Source organism: Perognathus longimembris, chromosome 2 (assembly GCF_023159225.1).
Source record: "Perognathus longimembris pacificus isolate PPM17 chromosome 2, ASM2315922v1, whole genome shotgun sequence".
NCBI lineage: Eukaryota > Metazoa > Chordata > Mammalia > Rodentia > Heteromyidae > Perognathus > Perognathus longimembris.
The window spans coordinates 72,177,225-72,193,811 of NC_063162.1; the positions used below are offsets into that span (position 1 = coordinate 72,177,225).

The following is a 16,587-nucleotide window of genomic DNA, read 5'->3' on the forward strand; positions in this document are numbered from 1 at the left end:
GGTAAGAGTGTTTGCCTCATATACATGAAGCCCTGGCTTCGATTCCCCAGCACCACATATATAGAAAACGGCCAGAAGTGGTGCTGTGGCTCAAGTGGCAGAGTACTAGCCCTGAGCAAAAAGAAGCCAGGCACAGTGCTCAGGCCCCTGAGTCCAAGGCCCAACACTGCCCCCCCGCAAAAAAAAAAAATGGTTCTAAAGGACTGTGATTTGGTTCAAGTTGTTGTATAGAGCTGTGTTTGGTCCAGGCAAAATGGATATGGTAGGAATTCTGATGAAGCCACGCCCACACTCATTGACCTCATTGTGAACCAATTCGAGGAAAGCAGACCTTTCCCAGGGCCTCTGCCAAGGAAGTCACTTAGAAGAAATGTTGACTCTTGATGCTTTATAATCATTGTATTTCTTCTCTCCTAGGTACAGTGACCTTGTAAAGAATTGGCTAAAGATCTATAGCCAATAAAAATAACTCCTGTTTATAAATCACCTTTCTCCGTAAGTGTAAGAACTTAGCCACAACTTTTATTAGAACTAAAATCTTCTTGAAATATTACTGAAGAAAACCAAGCTATTGTAATTTTTTGTTTGCCAGTCCTGGGGCTTGAACTCAGGGCCTGAGCACTGTCCCTGGCTTCTTTTTGGTCAAGGCTAGCACTCTCCCCCCCCCCCCTGCAAGCTATTGTAATTTTAAAATTCTTTCTGTGTTCAGATGATGTTTTACATTTCCTGAAGCACCAATACTTGCTAATTTTTTTGTGGTTAGCTTGTTATAAATTAAGGTTAAGGTCAATTCTAAATCATCATCATTTCAATGGATTAAATATGGAAATCAAGGGTGGCTCTTTCTCCTGAGAATTGAGTAGAACAGCTCCCTTAGAAGGATCATGGTTGGCTGGCCCATCCCTAGAGTACATGATGCACATAAAGAATGGGGAGAACGGTGCCCCTAGAATTGGCACCACTCAGCTGAGTGCTATGGCCCAGTTCTGAGTCTTCCCACACATAGGGAACTTGAATACAGATGTGGTGTGTACATGCATTCCCCAAGAAACTTCTAGCCTCCGAACGCAGTACACAGAACCAGTGAACACCATTCTCTGTGAGGATGGACCCTCATTTACCCCACAAGGGGATTTTTGCAGGCCATATTTTCTTGGTTCTTGATAGACTTAACGTAGGAGTTGTAGGCAGCTAGGGGTCTTAACTGCAGACATTTTGATGGTACCCTCCAAGGTATTCCTGAAATCCTAAAATCCCGAAATCTGAGTGGTCGTGGGCCCAGGAATCCCTGTTTGGCTCCTGCTTGTAGTTTCCATTACCAAATGAGGAAGGAATGGAGGCTCTGAGAAGGGAGGTAACCTGCCCAAATCACAAGCTACTGAGCTGTAGAGATAGCAAACACCCAACTCAGCAAAGCCTGTTCTCTTCACAGTATACTCTGCTGCTTCTAGTTTTGACTTTTATTTTTCTGTAGACAGGCATTCCAGCCTTCTGTTTCTTGATATCATTTCTCTATCACCATCCACTGGTCACAGAAGGCGCTTGCTCATTCACTTTAATGTTCAGTGTTTATGTTGTGGGCTGAGTGGTATCTACATTTTGACATGGCTGACAGGGAGACACTGGCATCCTGGGGAAGTAAAGTGTTAAGTTCCTTGAAAATAGGTTTCCTGGGTGACAGAATATGCTTAGCTCTATTGTTTGTAAGCAGTAGCATCTGTGCTGGGAGGAGAAATGTAATACATATGCTAATACGTACCTGAATGGTTGAAAGATGTTTGGATCAGAGAAGCTCCTCTGTTTCACATTATGGCCAATGGAAATTGAAATTGTTTTGTGCAGGTTTGCAGGGGAGGTGGGTGAGATGCCAGAAAGTGGGGACTGTAATATAGTGTTGTCTTCTTTGGAACTACTGATAGGCATGCACGTTCTTTATTCAGGAGGCAATAAAATGATTGTCAGTGTTGCACCAGAGCCTCTGGTTATAAACTTGTCCTAGATCTCAGTCTTAATGCTAGTCTGTATTAGGACAAAAACCTAACTACACACAGACACACACAGACACAGACACACACACACACACACACACACTTTTCTTTTTTACTGTATTGCATCCTTGAGAATGTTGCAAATCATTTTTAAAAATGAAAGAAAAGCCAATTGGTGTATGTATGTAGATTGTCTTTCTCCTTTGCACATGGAGTCTTTCTTTGGGCTCAGCGATGTTGGATGGCCCATTTTCATTGCCAACATGGTCATTTCATGCAGGAATCCTAGCACCTAGGGCCCCATTAAAAACATTGAAATCCTAGGATCCCAAAATAACACATGGTATAGATTAAGCAAATCCCTCGGCTACACTATACATATTGAATAAACACAGGCTCTTAAATCTCCCTTGAGTTAGAATTATTTAAAATGCTGTTTTTTATTTCCTTTCATATTGTCTACTAAGGCCTCTATGTAGAGTACTTGATAAAATATTAGCACATTTTACCTGGTGTCACCAATACCAAAGCAAAAGTGTCCTTAAAAATTTGCATGCTAACTTTGTCACAGTAAACTTCCTGTCCCTTCTTGCAATGTCATTCTTGGTTCCATAAGCAGTTCCCTTCCCAGATATTTAAAAACAGAAGATATGTCTTAAGAAATGTTGCACTAAGCAGTTATAGATTGAGGGTAAGTTTTCTTCTTGGTCTTTAAAAGCCAATTCTTAAAACTATATCCCTGACAAAATTTTAAGTGTATTACTGAAAGATTCTGGCTTGTGTTATTCATCAGAGAAGGTAACAAACATGCAGAGGCCTGTTTGGTTCATTACCTTTAAATTTTACCTCAAATTATCTTCTTTCTTGTCAGCAATAGCAATGTGACAAATCAAGTGCTCATATATCTAGAGTCTAACATGATATCCTAATTGTGAGAAGTTCTTGGATCCATTTCTCAGACAGGAGTATGGGTCTCTTGTTGGCCATGTTTTCAAGATTTGAATCCATAATCTAAATATAGTCATACAAACCTCTCTCCTCAGACTTTTAAGCATACATCAAACTAAGAGAATATTTTTATAGTGCTGAGGTTTGAAATCTGGGCTTGCTCATGTGAAAAAGGTGCTCTATCACTTGATCCATGCTTCTAGCTCTTTTTTTGACAGTCCTGGGCTTGAACTCAGGGACTAGGAACTGTCCCTGAGTTTCTTTTGCTGAAGGTTAGCACTCTACCACTTGAGCCACAGCACCACTTCTGTTTTTTTTCTGTTTATGTGGTACTGAGGAATCAAACCCAGGGCTTCATGCTTGCTAGGCAAGCACTCTTCCACTAAGCCACACTCCCAGACCCCAGCCCTTTTTTTTCTTTGAATTATTGTTAGATCCATCCCACATTTCTGCTTGAGACCAGACTTAGACTCTATTTCTCCTATATCTGACTCCCCATGTAGCTGGGTGACAGATATGTGCCACCATACCCAGCTTCTTACTAATACTCCCTCTGGGCTGGTCTTAAACCATGGTCCTCCCAGTATTTGCATCATGAGTAGCTGGGATATAGCCACCACCACATGGAGCTCATAATTAATTATTTGTAATGTCCTCCTAGACGAAACCATGAGACCAAGATCAAGATCAGCTCAACTTGGATAGAACCCGATGCTTAGATTTTTAAGTCATTTGCACAATTATAGAACTGGAGAGGCTGTGGCTAAAAGGACCTGGGCACTTGCAGTAGGCAGTATTCTCAATCATGCGTGTGGTAAATGACTGTTAAATGACTGGGTTACACTCCAGAAATAGTTCCCAGGTCCACAGAAGGAGTGAGCGGTCCCCTGAGAAACATGCTGATCTGTGCCTGGGATGCTAGGCCTCTTCCTGGGCACTTAAACCCTCTATGAAAAACCAACTCAGGAAGAGGGCAGTGAGCTCATACAAAGACAATCAATGGAATGAAATGTGATAGGTCTTTCTCCAGTTATTTCCAGGATTAGCAAGATTTCTAGGATGCATAGCCTAATGCATATTGCTCTAGAGTATAAACTAGGACCTTTGTGAGGTTTTTTAGTAAAGCAGACAACAGTTTTTGTTTTGTGTTAAAATAAATAAAAATGTCCTGCACAGTTTTGAGCCACTGTCCTGTGGTTTCTTCCAAACTGCATGACCGATTGAGTCAATACTGTTAAAGTTATCATTTCCTTTTACTCTTATGAATACCTACTCACTTCTCGAAAACCAAATGTATTTCCTCCATGTCTGGAAATGCAGATTCTTAGGGTTGTGCTTTTTGATCCGGTTGTCTCCGAAGACAGAAGAGCGAAATGCTGGGTTGTTTGTCAGCTGATTTGTTGAGCACTGCTGACACAACCAGGCTTCTGGACTGCAGAGTTGGAGAGCCTCAGATAACAAGTGTGTGGGCTGGGCGCTCTCCTTGGTGCTGAAATCAGGCATAGCGTTTTCGGGCGTCCTGACAGGCTGAGGTTGGCTTGTTCCTTATTGCTGCCCTGCACCAATGCAGGTTTCTCCCCAGTCTTGTTCATCTGCCCCATACTACAGTTTGGGGCTGCACAGATTGCATCCTTCCATCAAACCTTCCCTTAAGTCAGGACTTGTTTCTGATGGGTGACTGAAGAGATTGGAGAGGGCGCTGCAGTGGGTGAAATGTCATATTCATACATCTGGTTGCTATCTTCAGCAATTTAAGTTCTCATCACTTCCAGACCTGATGCTATCTACTCATGGATTCTGCAAAGGTGGAGTTGACAGCGAATAAATACTGGATGTGGTGGGAATCTGCTTGAGGTTGACTGTTTGAAGGGTTTGATGAGGCCGCAGAGTAGATATAAACATTGGATTTTTTCCGTATGCTTTTGGTTTATCTCATAAATATGAAACACAGTTCTTGGTGGCTTAAGACATTGATTCTTTAAACCAACATGGCCTTGCATGAAATGAGAAGCCTTGGGTAAAGACTGCAAAATGACAGCAAGAGGAATTACACTGACAGAATTTCTGGAAAGCAGTGAGAAGCTGAACAGGGCAGGGCAGAGGAGACAGAAGCAGTGAGGCCACTTGTTATGCCAGTCATGGTCTTTAACTGCAGCAGGCCCCATGACTGAGCCAGGGACACTGCCCTCATGGAGCAACGAGAATCTGCATATTGACAGAAAGCTTTTAATTGTGATGTATTAATCCCATAAGGAATAACATGACTCGCATATAGCTAGCGGCAGGTGCTCCACTGAATATTTGTTCTCCTTGTGCCTCTTGAGTGGGCTAAAGTGGGCCCAACCATCACTGAGGCCAATCGATGATGCTTGTTTATATCTGAACCACTTTTGTCAGCTCAGTTCTTTTGGCTGGAGGTTTTAAGGCTCACACAGAGTAGCAAACATCAGGTAGATAGAGAGGGGCTGCATGGGGAAGGTAACACTGACTAATGTGTAGTTCTGTACTTAACAAGCGATTTTGTTAAATAGGCTTAAGAAATGAAATGGGAGGTCATTTGTATCCCATAAACATGGACTGCAGATGAAGTGCTGATAGGCTGGGGACAGAAGGATATACAACCACAACCCTGACCCTAGAGATGTGTACTTATATGGCTCAATTCTTTTCTCTTTCTCCTTTGCAAGTTAAATTAGCATCAGTAGCAAATGCCCAAGATGAAGTCTTAATTTTTTTTAAAGCACAATGTTTGATTGATCCTCAGTCATAATGGCCTTATTAGGCAGGGGAGGGGGTTGTGTCTGTGACAGTGTCAGAATCTCTGTCTGTGACTTGGTGGGGGGGTGGATATCTGTCTATGAACCCAAGGAAATTTTGGTCTCATCAGTGAACACATCCTAAGTTGTTCTGGGCATCTAACATAAGCTTAAAAAAGATCTTGAAAGTTTTCTCTTTGTGGTTTGTGCTAGAATGGCTTTGCCTTCCCAGGTTCCCTTATAATAAATCAGAGGATGCATTTGTGTCAGCTGTTATTTTGCTCCCTAAATGCTCTTGTTCTTTCAAAGATCTCCTCAATGTAACACAATCTGCTGTGAGGGCCACGGTGCGGCCGCCATGGGCTTCAGAGCATTAGGGTGAACGGCAGACATTGCCTTCACGCTTTGATTGTCGCATCCTTTGATTTCGTTTTTGTTTTGGTTTGTTTTCATCATTTCTGTTCACCCACTTGATCCATTAAGGGTTATAAAGCAGCCCAACATAAAGCTTAAAAGCCTGCTCTAATGAGCACAATCCCAGTGGGGTTCTTTCCTTGCCCAGCCCCAAGCCACAGGGCACCTCCAGGGGGGCCGTGCCATACTGTAATTCTCCTCTCCAGGGGGCCACTGGGCGGAGGAAGGAGGAACAGGGCCCTTGCTGTCCTCTCAGGTTGGCGCCATACTAATCATATGTTGACGTTGCTTATGGAAAAGTACGAGGGATGCTTGATGTTACTGGTGGAGTCATCTGTGCCAGGCTGACTTCTGTTCCCGCAAATCTGATTTGATATTTGTGGAAACGTTCCCTCTTTCAGTAGGTGATCCTGAGTGGGTCTGTTGAAGTTGGGTTCTGGGCAGTTTGAAAGACTGTGGTGTTGGTGGATAGAGGAAGGCCAGCTGGCCCTTAGTGCATTTGCTTTCAGTAAGCAGTAAGCTGAAGGCAGATGAGTGATGGTGTGCCTCGGCTTGGTGTGCATTACAAAAGATTCTTCTCTGGGCACTGCAGTCTGGAGGTTGCAGTGACTCTGCCTCTCAGGATGGGGAACAGGTCACCAGGGCCACAAGGAGAGTCTACCTCACATGAGGGAAGGGGTAGCGGCCCCTCTGGGCACAGCATTCTTGGCACCGTGGGACTGGGTGGCATTACTTCTGTGTGCAGCGTTCTTGGCAGCATGGACTATTTCATAATACTGCACGGTTTCGGGAATCTGGGAGAAATACTGTCTTTAGCTGCTTTCATTTTCTCTTGCTCCTTCATGGTGTGAGGCAATGCATAAATCCATAAACACATAAAGCTTCTTCCTCTTGAGTTCATATAAGTGCTATTTTTTTTTTTTTGCAGCTCTACTCAAATTTAGTAGAGAAGAAAGAAAAGGGGAATTGCCAGTGGACAAAGGGGAAATGTGTGTTTAAGGCTTTTCAAAGGTGGTGACCTGAATAAAAATGTTTCATTCTATAATCACAGCATGCTATATAGCTTTAGGGCAGGAAGTAGATAATATGAACATTTATACTCTGGTGGTACCACCACCAAAATTGTGTGTGCATGGGTATGTGTGTGTGCACGCGTTGAACTCAGGGCCTCTTGTTGTTGCTTGGCTTTTTTGCTCAAGGCTGGAAAATCTCTCCACTTCTGGCTTTTTGCTGGTTAATCGGAGGTTAGAGTCTCTTGGATTTGTCTTCCCAGGCTATCTTTGAATCGCCATCCACATATCTCAGCCTCTAGAATAACTAACATTACAGGCGTGAGCCACTAGCACCTAGCAGAGTTGGGGTCTTTTTTTTGTTGTAGTTGTTATTGTTTGGTTGGTTTTTTTTTCTTCTTCTTCTAGGCCTGGAATTTAAATTCAGGATGTGATGCATTCCATTCAAAGGCTAGTGCTCCACCACCTGAGCCCCCCTCCTCTTCATCCCCCGTGTCTTTTTAAAATATAGCTGAATTTAGAGAAAAATGCAAAGACATATAGAGATATCTTAAATACCCTATTTCTTGTGTTCCCCCAATTATTAGCATCTTATACTACCACGTTACATCTGTTACTGTTATTAATAGTAACATTGACTCAAATCCAAAACTCGATTTAGAGTTCCTTAGTTTTTCCCTTGTGTTCAGAATCCAGAGCCACACATAGGGACGAGAACACTACGACTGTCCCAGTGTTCCACTGTATAAGCATATTAAACAAAACACGAGCCCCACTTGGCACTGAAATCGACAGCCCAGAGCAGCCAGTGATGGCATTCATGCCCATCACTTCAAGGTTCACCTCTCTGATTCATACTGGTTTTTATTTACACAGACTTATAACCATTTTGTCACCATAGTCTATTTGGAAGGCTCAGCTATCAGCATGGCTCCATAATTACAATCTGGAGTTTTTAACAAAACAAGATATAGCTCTGAATAAGCCTTTGGAGAACAATGCACAGTCAATTATGAAATTCAAAGTTCCCATGAATGGGTAACTCTCGTGAATAAAATAGAGCTGTCAGGTTTCCAGAAAGAGCAATGACACATGTTGTGGACACTATTTCCAAAAATGCCATTATTTATGTGCCTTCCTTATGGATAGAAGTACAGTCAAGAGCCCAAAGACTCTGGAGTCACTTCAAGGGAACTGCTGGCCTGTGGTGCCTTCAGTCCCCAGGGTGTTCTGAGAACAGACTCCCCGCTCCCCAAGCCCAGCTGGCTGTGGCTGCTACTGCACAGGTGGGTGTCACTTCAGGAGGTCCTTAGTTCTGACTCATGTGACAAATGGATCTCTTGTATGTCTTCACTCATACTTTCCCATGTCTCTCTCCTGTTCCCTGGGTTGCCTTTAGATGTCCAGGCAAAGTGGGTCAGAGTCAAGCTCTCAAATACAGTTGCTGGCAAGGAGACGTGGGAGCTGAGCCATGAGCACATGTGTGATGAAGAAAATGGGATGTACTTGGGAAATATTAATGGAAAAACTGAACCCACATGACTCAATAGACATGGGTGTTTGAAATGGGCCTCAGAGGCCTCTCCTTGTCCCAGCTGCCTTCCTGCCTCACACAGGGGAGCCCCTCCCTGGAGCCCAGCCCCAAGCAGCCGGGTAGGCAGAGGTGGTCTCTTTCCTCCTTGAAGCAGAACTTTGTATTTCAAGGCCATCCCCGGGGAGCCCGGCCTTCCAGTTGTTTAAGCCCATGGTGATCACATGCAGTGGCAACATTAATCTTTATGTACTTCAGGTCCTCTCTGGAGATTGTAGAAATAACCAAGTTCAGGAAAACAAGGTGATCTGAGCTCCCCCCTCCCCCCATTTCCTGTGCGGATTGTTGATATTACCTGCTCCCTATGCTACAAATAATAAAATTAAAATAACTCAGGTCCCGCTCATCCTAGTCCAAAACAGCATTAGAGGTGTAGAATCCTCTAGGCATAAGAGGAAGGAGATGCATTTCTTGCTGCCACCCAGATGGTGGCTGAGCTGCTTAACAGCTACTTCCTCACAGACAGAGAAGCACAGCACTAGGCAACAAGTGGCCTGGTGTGCAGGCCGGGCCGGGCTGCTTTTGCTCCAAGGTACACAACGTTGTGCCTTGGGTGGGAGCAGGGATTCACTGGCAGGTGCTTTCTGCATATCACCTGGGCACTCAGCCATTCTAGACAGGCACCTCTTGTTGCCCCTGGGTGCCCTTCCTGTGCTGTGTCTGTGTGTGATTTTGTTAGGATGATGCTAAACCCTCACCTCACGTGCAGGTCCTCTTCTGCTCACATTGCACTGGCAGGCCGGGCATGCAGGTCCTGCCTGTGTGCACGTCTCCACTTGTGTCTGCCTCTCCTCCACAGCACTGCAGTGCAACGTCTTTCCTGAGGAAAATGGGGTCCTGTGGAAAAGGGAAAGAGTTCATTCCACTTGTGTATTGTTTTGGATTGGTGCCTCCGTTTTCTTTGGTTTAACCGACGTGATATTGTTCACATACAATGAGGAGATGAATTTATATCAACAAGTAAATAGAATCCCAGATTTTATTTATCTAAATCAGCCATATGGAGTCTAAAGGTTGGTTGTCCAAAGAATAGGAAGAGAGGCACAGGCTGGCAAAGACTCAGTCCCCATGAAGAGAATGAGCCTCTGGCTTGGAGCTCCTGCTTTCCAGTCCGGTGGAGGTCAGATAGCCCTGCTTTGAGTCTGGGCTGCCGGATGACAGTGAGGTAACTGGAGAAGCTCCCCAGTACCCCAGTTTCTGCCCAGGTTGTGCCAGCTTTGGGACAAACTGGGCTGGTGAATTCTCCCTCCTATTTTGTAGGGCAAGGAGGAGAGGTAGTATTCTCAATGCCTGCCCAAGTCATCTGCACCCTGAGTGTTTTGCCCACTGCCAGGGGCCAGTGTGAGGATAAACAGTCCCGTATCATCTCTTCCCTGGGACCTAGGCTCAGAGCTCTGAGGATCATAGTTCTTGCTTAGCACTAGTAAGGGTCTGAGTTCCAGCACCTCACATACACAAAAAGGCTGCCGGCTACAAACCATCACACAGCCTCCACAAAACCCAGCCATACTGCCTGCATGGTCTAGGACTTTTACCCTCCAAAGCTGTGAGAATAAAAGACATTCCTGTTGTTTAAAACACTCAGTGTATGGTATTTTGTTACAACAGCTCAAGCAGACTCATGCACTAACCTTGGAGTAATATTAAAAGGAAAAATCTCGGGCTGGGAATATGGCCTAGTGGCAAGAGTGCTTGCCTCCTACACATGAGGCTCTTGGTTCGATTCCCCAGCACCACATATATGGAAAATGGCCAGAATGGGCGCTGTGGCTCAAGTGGCAGAGTGCTAGCCTTGAGCAAGAAGAGGACAGGGACAGTGCTCAGGCCCTGAGTCCAAGGCCCAGGACTGGCCAAAAAAAAAAAAAAGGAAAAATCTCTAATTGAGGAAGGAGTTTGTTTGACCTTTCCATTTCCCGTCTGTGTTCCTCAGAACTCAAGGTAGGGGTGGATCTCACAATACTCAGGCAGCAACTTTCCTCATAAGAATTAAGGGAGCTCATCTCAGCACTTGGGAGATGGAGGCATGAGGATCACAAGTCAGGGCTAATAGCAAGGCCCTGTGTCTTAAAACATTTTTTTTTAAAAAGGACACAGAGGCCTTCCCAGGCAGATCTGTGGCCTAAACCTCCCAGGTCACAGGAGGTAGAAGACAAATAGGCAAGATTAGGACACAGAGTCTGACTGTAGGATTGCCATGACTTGAGGCCAGCTTAAGCAAAACATGAGTGAGACTATCTCAAAAACTAAAGCCGAGTGTAGTAGCACACACCTGTAATCCCATTTACATGAGAGATAGAGGTAGGAAGATCCTGGTCCAAGACTGGTCTCAGCAAAAGCATGAGACTATTTAGAAAATAAGTCAAAGCAAACTGACCGTGTCTCAAGTGGTAGAACTATTGGCTAGCAAGAGCAAGGCCCTGTGTTCAAACCCCAGCACTACCAAAAAGGGGGGGGGAACCCCTTTTTGAGATTTAGACACTGGGCCAGTGGAAATTGGTGCTCAGAGCTTGTGACTTCTCCTCATTTTGCTGGGCTCCCAGTGGCCATTGTGGCAGGTCCCCTGGGGAGAAGCCGGCCTTCTTCGGCCCTGTGGTAGGTGGGGAGAACAGGCCCATGTCTGTGTGGAATCAGGGCTGTGTCTTCTGGAGATATCTGTCACACTCAGTTGTCATTTCCAGTCCGTCACCATCTGCTTAGGAAGCTCACAGCCATTCCCAGGCTTCTTTAATTCTGCAGCAGCTTTTTTTCCCCTTAGGGCTTAGGCAAGTCGTGTCCCTGTGTGTGTGTGCCCACCAGGACTGGGATGTGAACTTCAGGCATCTTGCTCTTGCTTGCCCTTTTCTGTTCAAGGCGGGCACTCTACTTCTTGTGCTACATCTCCACTTCTGGCTTCTTCTGGTTAATTGGAGATAAGTGTGTTTCAGATTTGTCTGCCTTGATCCTCAGATCTCAGCTACCTGAATAGCTAGGATTACAGGTGTGGGCTAGATAACACGGCTAGATCATTCGTGTCCTGAAGCTTTATGTTCATGTATCTTTGCATGCATCCTGATAACATCTCATTTGGGCAAAATGTGATGAAGTCTTGAAACAAGAAAACCAGCAAAGAAACAAACAACCCAACTGGCATTTTGGCTTAATGAGGAATCTGTCTAAGAGATCTTCGACGGTCGTTTGTGGGGACCCCAGCCCCCTTCCCCTGGGTCTTCTCTCTCCTTCCCACTATATGAATGTGCTAGAGAATGAAGTGTGTCTTACCTGTCCCTGTCACATCCTTTGCCAGGGCCGCCAGCCCGTGTCCAGTCTGTTCAGGTCAGCCCATGGCACTGCTTCTTGGGTCTTGGGCACAGAAAAACATGGTGGGGCCTCACCTCCCCTGACGGAGGGTTTGGTGGGCAGGATTGGCCGGAACCCAGGGAGGGAACAACTGAGCCCACGTTTGACTGATTTGCGGTCCAAGAAACAAACATAAATGCTCTCCTGGTGTAGAGACAAAAACCTTTGCAGTTACTGTTCAAGCCTCAGGACCGTGTGCGCAAAGCCACACTCAGGAGAAGCCTCTCCCTTGCAGGTTTTCTTTTGCTAAAATGTCACAACACATACTGCACTCTTGACACGGGAGGCTTGTTGTTTACTTTGCTGCGGGTTTTACTAGTTAGCTGCGGGAAGTTTCACAAACTAGCTTGCAAAGGCCACTCTTACATTGCTGTAATCATATTGTTTGAGTAAGAAGTTGAGTCTTGTTTCATCCTCAAGCTTCCCCACGAACTCCACTGGAGTCTACTGCCAGCAACATCCTTAATCTATGCCATGTCAGCATGGTTCCCCCTCCCTGCCCTTCCATCCCTCTCGACGCCCTGCACCTCCTCCCTCCCTCTCCCCACCCCTGCATTACAGGGGAGCCTTCATTGTTCTATGATTTCTGCAAACTCAGGCCATGACTAGAGTGACCTTTCTGCAAACTCAGGCCATGACCGGAGTGACCTTTCCCTCTTCCCTCTTCTCTGCATGAAATTTCTTTTGCACTTATTTTGCATGCTTTCTGCTGTGGGACTCCACACCCTGGCGCTGGCTCTTGTACTCACCAGACCAATCTCATGCCTGGTTCCACCTCCGGTGCTGTCTTGTTTCTGATTTGATCTTGTGGTGGCGCTGAATTAGGAATTCAGGTCCTCTTGGGTGCTGGATAGTGGCTGCACCAGGCCATGCCTCTAGCCCTCTTTTGCACTGGCTATTTTGGAGATAGGGTTTTACTTCCTGCCGAAAACCATGCCTGAACAGTGATCCTCCTATTTGGCTTGCAGTCACAGCTATTAGGACAAGCATGTGCTGCCATGCCCAGCTTCTTCCACCGAGACGGAGTCTCTCCAAAACTTTTTTGCCCTAATGGCATGGAACAGTGATCCACCTGTTCTTAGCCTATCACATAGCTAGGGATAACAAGCACGTGTTATCATCCTGGTTGTGAGGTGGGGTGGGGGTGGGGACAGAGCTTAGGAAAACAAGCACATGTTCTCACTCTAGCTATGGGTTGGGGGTGGGGGGGTCTCAAAAACCTTTTTGCTCAGGCTAGCTTTGAGCTATGATCCTCCTAGTCTCAGTCTCCTAAGCATGTAGGATTACAGGTCTGAGCCACAGGTGCCTAACCTTTGCTTTTGTTTTTAGGAGAAAATTCCACAGCCAAAATATATTACTCTTGTTTGGTGGACTTCTACTTGATTTTCTATCATTTGCTACTCCCAAGCTTAATTATAACAGTCCTGAGATTTGTATGCTGTCATCAACTTGGAAGGTATTTTTTAAATATACATGTAACCATTTGCTGCTGCTTAGAGGATGCTGGCTTTGGGAAGTGAGGCTCCTGTGCTGCTTTTTCTGCGCACGTGTTTCCATACGCACCTGGCTTCATTTTCCTGGAGCATTCCTGAGAGCAAGGCTTTGTTTTGATAACACACTTTGCTCTGGAAAATTTCAGAGAGCTGTGCACACGAGCCATCCTTGCAGCCTGCCTGCCTCTGTGCTTAAGTAGGTGGCGAATATTTTTATCCCCTTTTGCTAAGGCACAGACAGAATTCTCTGCACAGGACTCCAGGGAAAGCAGAGCTGTTTGGACTGAGCCTGTCTCTTGGCTTTGTTTATCAGCCACCTTAAAGCCCTTCCTGACAGACCATGCACACAAGTTCATTTTTTGCAGGCGCTCAAACACAGTGACTGTAGAATTTGGGTCTGAATGTAAATGGAATTTGAGCTGAGTCTGGCTGGGAAATTGTTCAGAAAGACCCATTCAGAACTATGAGGCAGATTTTACTCGTGCTTTGGTAAAACTCATATACCAGTTCCTCTAAGAAAATAACCCTCTCCTCCCTCTGGAGTCTCTGAATCCTTTGTGGTACACTTGTCCCTTCTTATCCACCCTTCTACTTTCTGAAGTTTTAATGCCCTATGATCAACTACAATCCAATGGCATTACAGAGAAAATCATAGTAATAATTCATAAGTCTTCTGGGGCATGGCATTCTGAGCAGCAATGTGACGGCATTTTGCGGCCTCCCACTTCATCCTTCCTTCTCTCCAGAGAAGCCATGTGGTATATACTGCCCACCATTAGTCACTGGGGAGCTGCCTGGATGATCCTAGTAACTGTTGGGATAGCATGGTGCTTATATTAAGTAATCTTTACTTTACATAGTTACCCCCAAGAGCAAAAGTAGTAACACTGGTGATTTGAATATGCTGGAGAGAAAACAAGGCCTTCCTTTAAGTGAAAAGATGGACCATCTTGACTTGCTCATACATATGTGTCAACACAGCACGTTACAAGCCAGGCTTCAAGGCATCCACTGCGTATCGTAGAACCTTGCAGGGGCTGGGGATATAGCCTAGTGGCAAGAGTGCCTGCCTTGGATACACGAGGCCCTAGGTTCGATTCCCCAGCACCACATATACAGAAAACGGCCAGAAGCGGCGCTGTGGCTCAAGTGACAGAGTGCTAGCCTTGAGCGGGAAGAAGCCAGGGACAGTGCTCAGGCCCTGAGTCCAAGGCCCAGGACTGGCCAAAAAAAAAAAAAAAAGAACCTTGCAGATCATTAGGCTGGTGTGTGTAACTCACTGTACTTTATCCCATGGCTCTTTTGAGCATGGACTGCCCTTTCTGTCTCAGTGGTAAGTACTCAAAAATGGTTTTGGAATAGAAGGAAAGAAGCTAACTTTTATTGAATTGAACTGTCATGGAACCAAAAACTCTTACACTAGGAGGTTACCTGTGGGAGCTTGAAAGTTATATGGGAGATCATCTTCATTTGATAGGCCTCTCACCTGGCTGCTGATAATGGCCTGATTATGTAGGAAAATGTGTCTCTGCTTGGCCAAGAACTTGGGCATGATAACTAAGAGAACATGATCCAGTCAGCACCTCTGAGAGACCAATGGTAGGTGTCAACTTGCACAGGGAGGACCTCCACACACACACACACACACACACTCCCCATTGATTGACAAGAGAAGTGAACAGCTACTGATGTCCCCAGAGAAATGCTTGCAGTTGAAGCATCAGGCCTCCACCATGTTTCTGTGCCACTTGGATGAAAGATGCTTTACAGTAGAACTCCTTGTTAAAAGAAGGGATGTTAATGGTCAGATCTTGAACAAATAATGTTGAACAAGACAAGCCTAGAACATAGAGAACAAAAGGCGCATGCTCTCCCTGATATGTGGTTGTTGGGTAGGGGGAGAATAGTAGAGATCATATCTGTAAAATGACAAACTTCTTTTCAAATGGTATTTTTACATGTTTTGGTCAACTTTACATTATGTCTCTAAAACCAATTACTAAGTAAACATAAAAAGGTCTATCTAGAATAGACCTATCAGAGGATCACAATAGCTCAACAGCTATGTACATATGATTATATAAGATGAGACTAAGCAAAATGAACTCTGAGAGAAACAGGAGGATTTTATTGATGTCATTATATTTAATGTACTAGGTGAATTTCCTTTGGCGTACCCCCTGTGGTCACCGTATATGATTTTGGTTCACTGAATATTGTATATATGCTTATCTAAACTAGGGAAGGGAAAGAAAAATGAGAGCGGGTGTAACAAGACAAGAAATGTACTCACTACCTTATTATGTAACTGAACCCCCTCTGTACATCACCTTGTCAATAAAATTTAATGAAAAAAAATAAAGGGTATCCATGCAAGTAAAATATCAGCTAAAGCAAGGAAAAGAGATGAGATATGATATGATATATTATATAGCATGACATATAATAAAATAAAGATGTTAGTATGACCTTCCAGATCTTTTAAAAAAAAGAAAAAGAGTGCTAGTTCTCAAGCTGCCCCCTGCCTTTTCCCTGTTGTTCCCATGCTCTCTTAGATGTTCAAGGAACCAGCTGAGCCTGTAGAACACAGATAATAGGCAGGAAGACAGAGTAGCTTTGTTTGTGAGGAGCCTGAGTTAGCTGCAAGTCATCTTTCCTGACTCGCACAGAGCACACAGAGGAAGCCCATCAGTGGGGTTCGCTCTAATGGGCTGTTCCCCCTGTGACTCAAGCAGGCCTGCAACCAGGAGCCAGAGCCCAGCCAAACAAGGCTATTGTTAAATATGGGAGGGCGTGTTTCCTGGCACGATAGGCTCAGGCCCACACACTTGCTGAGCTTATTTTAGCCCAGCTATGAAATGTGTGGGCTGGGTCTCTAAGGAGCCTTCTCCTGTGGTCATGTTTTATAGGGCTGGTGTTTAATGATCTACTGGTACTAGCAAGAATACAGTATCACAGTGCAATATTTTAATATAAGAGGATAAAGACTTTCCTAAAGCAGTGATAAAACTAACTTTGCTCCATTCAATGAAGGCTATTTCAAGTCTAACC

General features: G+C 44.9%; 1 protein-coding gene and 1 long non-coding RNA gene across 3 annotated transcripts in view; both read left to right on the forward strand.

Moving 5' to 3' along the window:
- Elmo1 (engulfment and cell motility 1) overlaps positions 1–16,587 on the forward strand; it is a 438,867-nt gene that overhangs the window by 266,031 nt on the left and 156,249 nt on the right. The gene's annotated exons all lie outside the window — the stretch shown is intronic.
- LOC125346704 lies at positions 213–3,258 on the forward strand. The gene is made up of 3 exons (XR_007210010.1): positions 213–641; positions 1,384–1,385; positions 3,214–3,258. It is a non-coding gene; the product is annotated as an uncharacterized LOC125346704 (long non-coding RNA).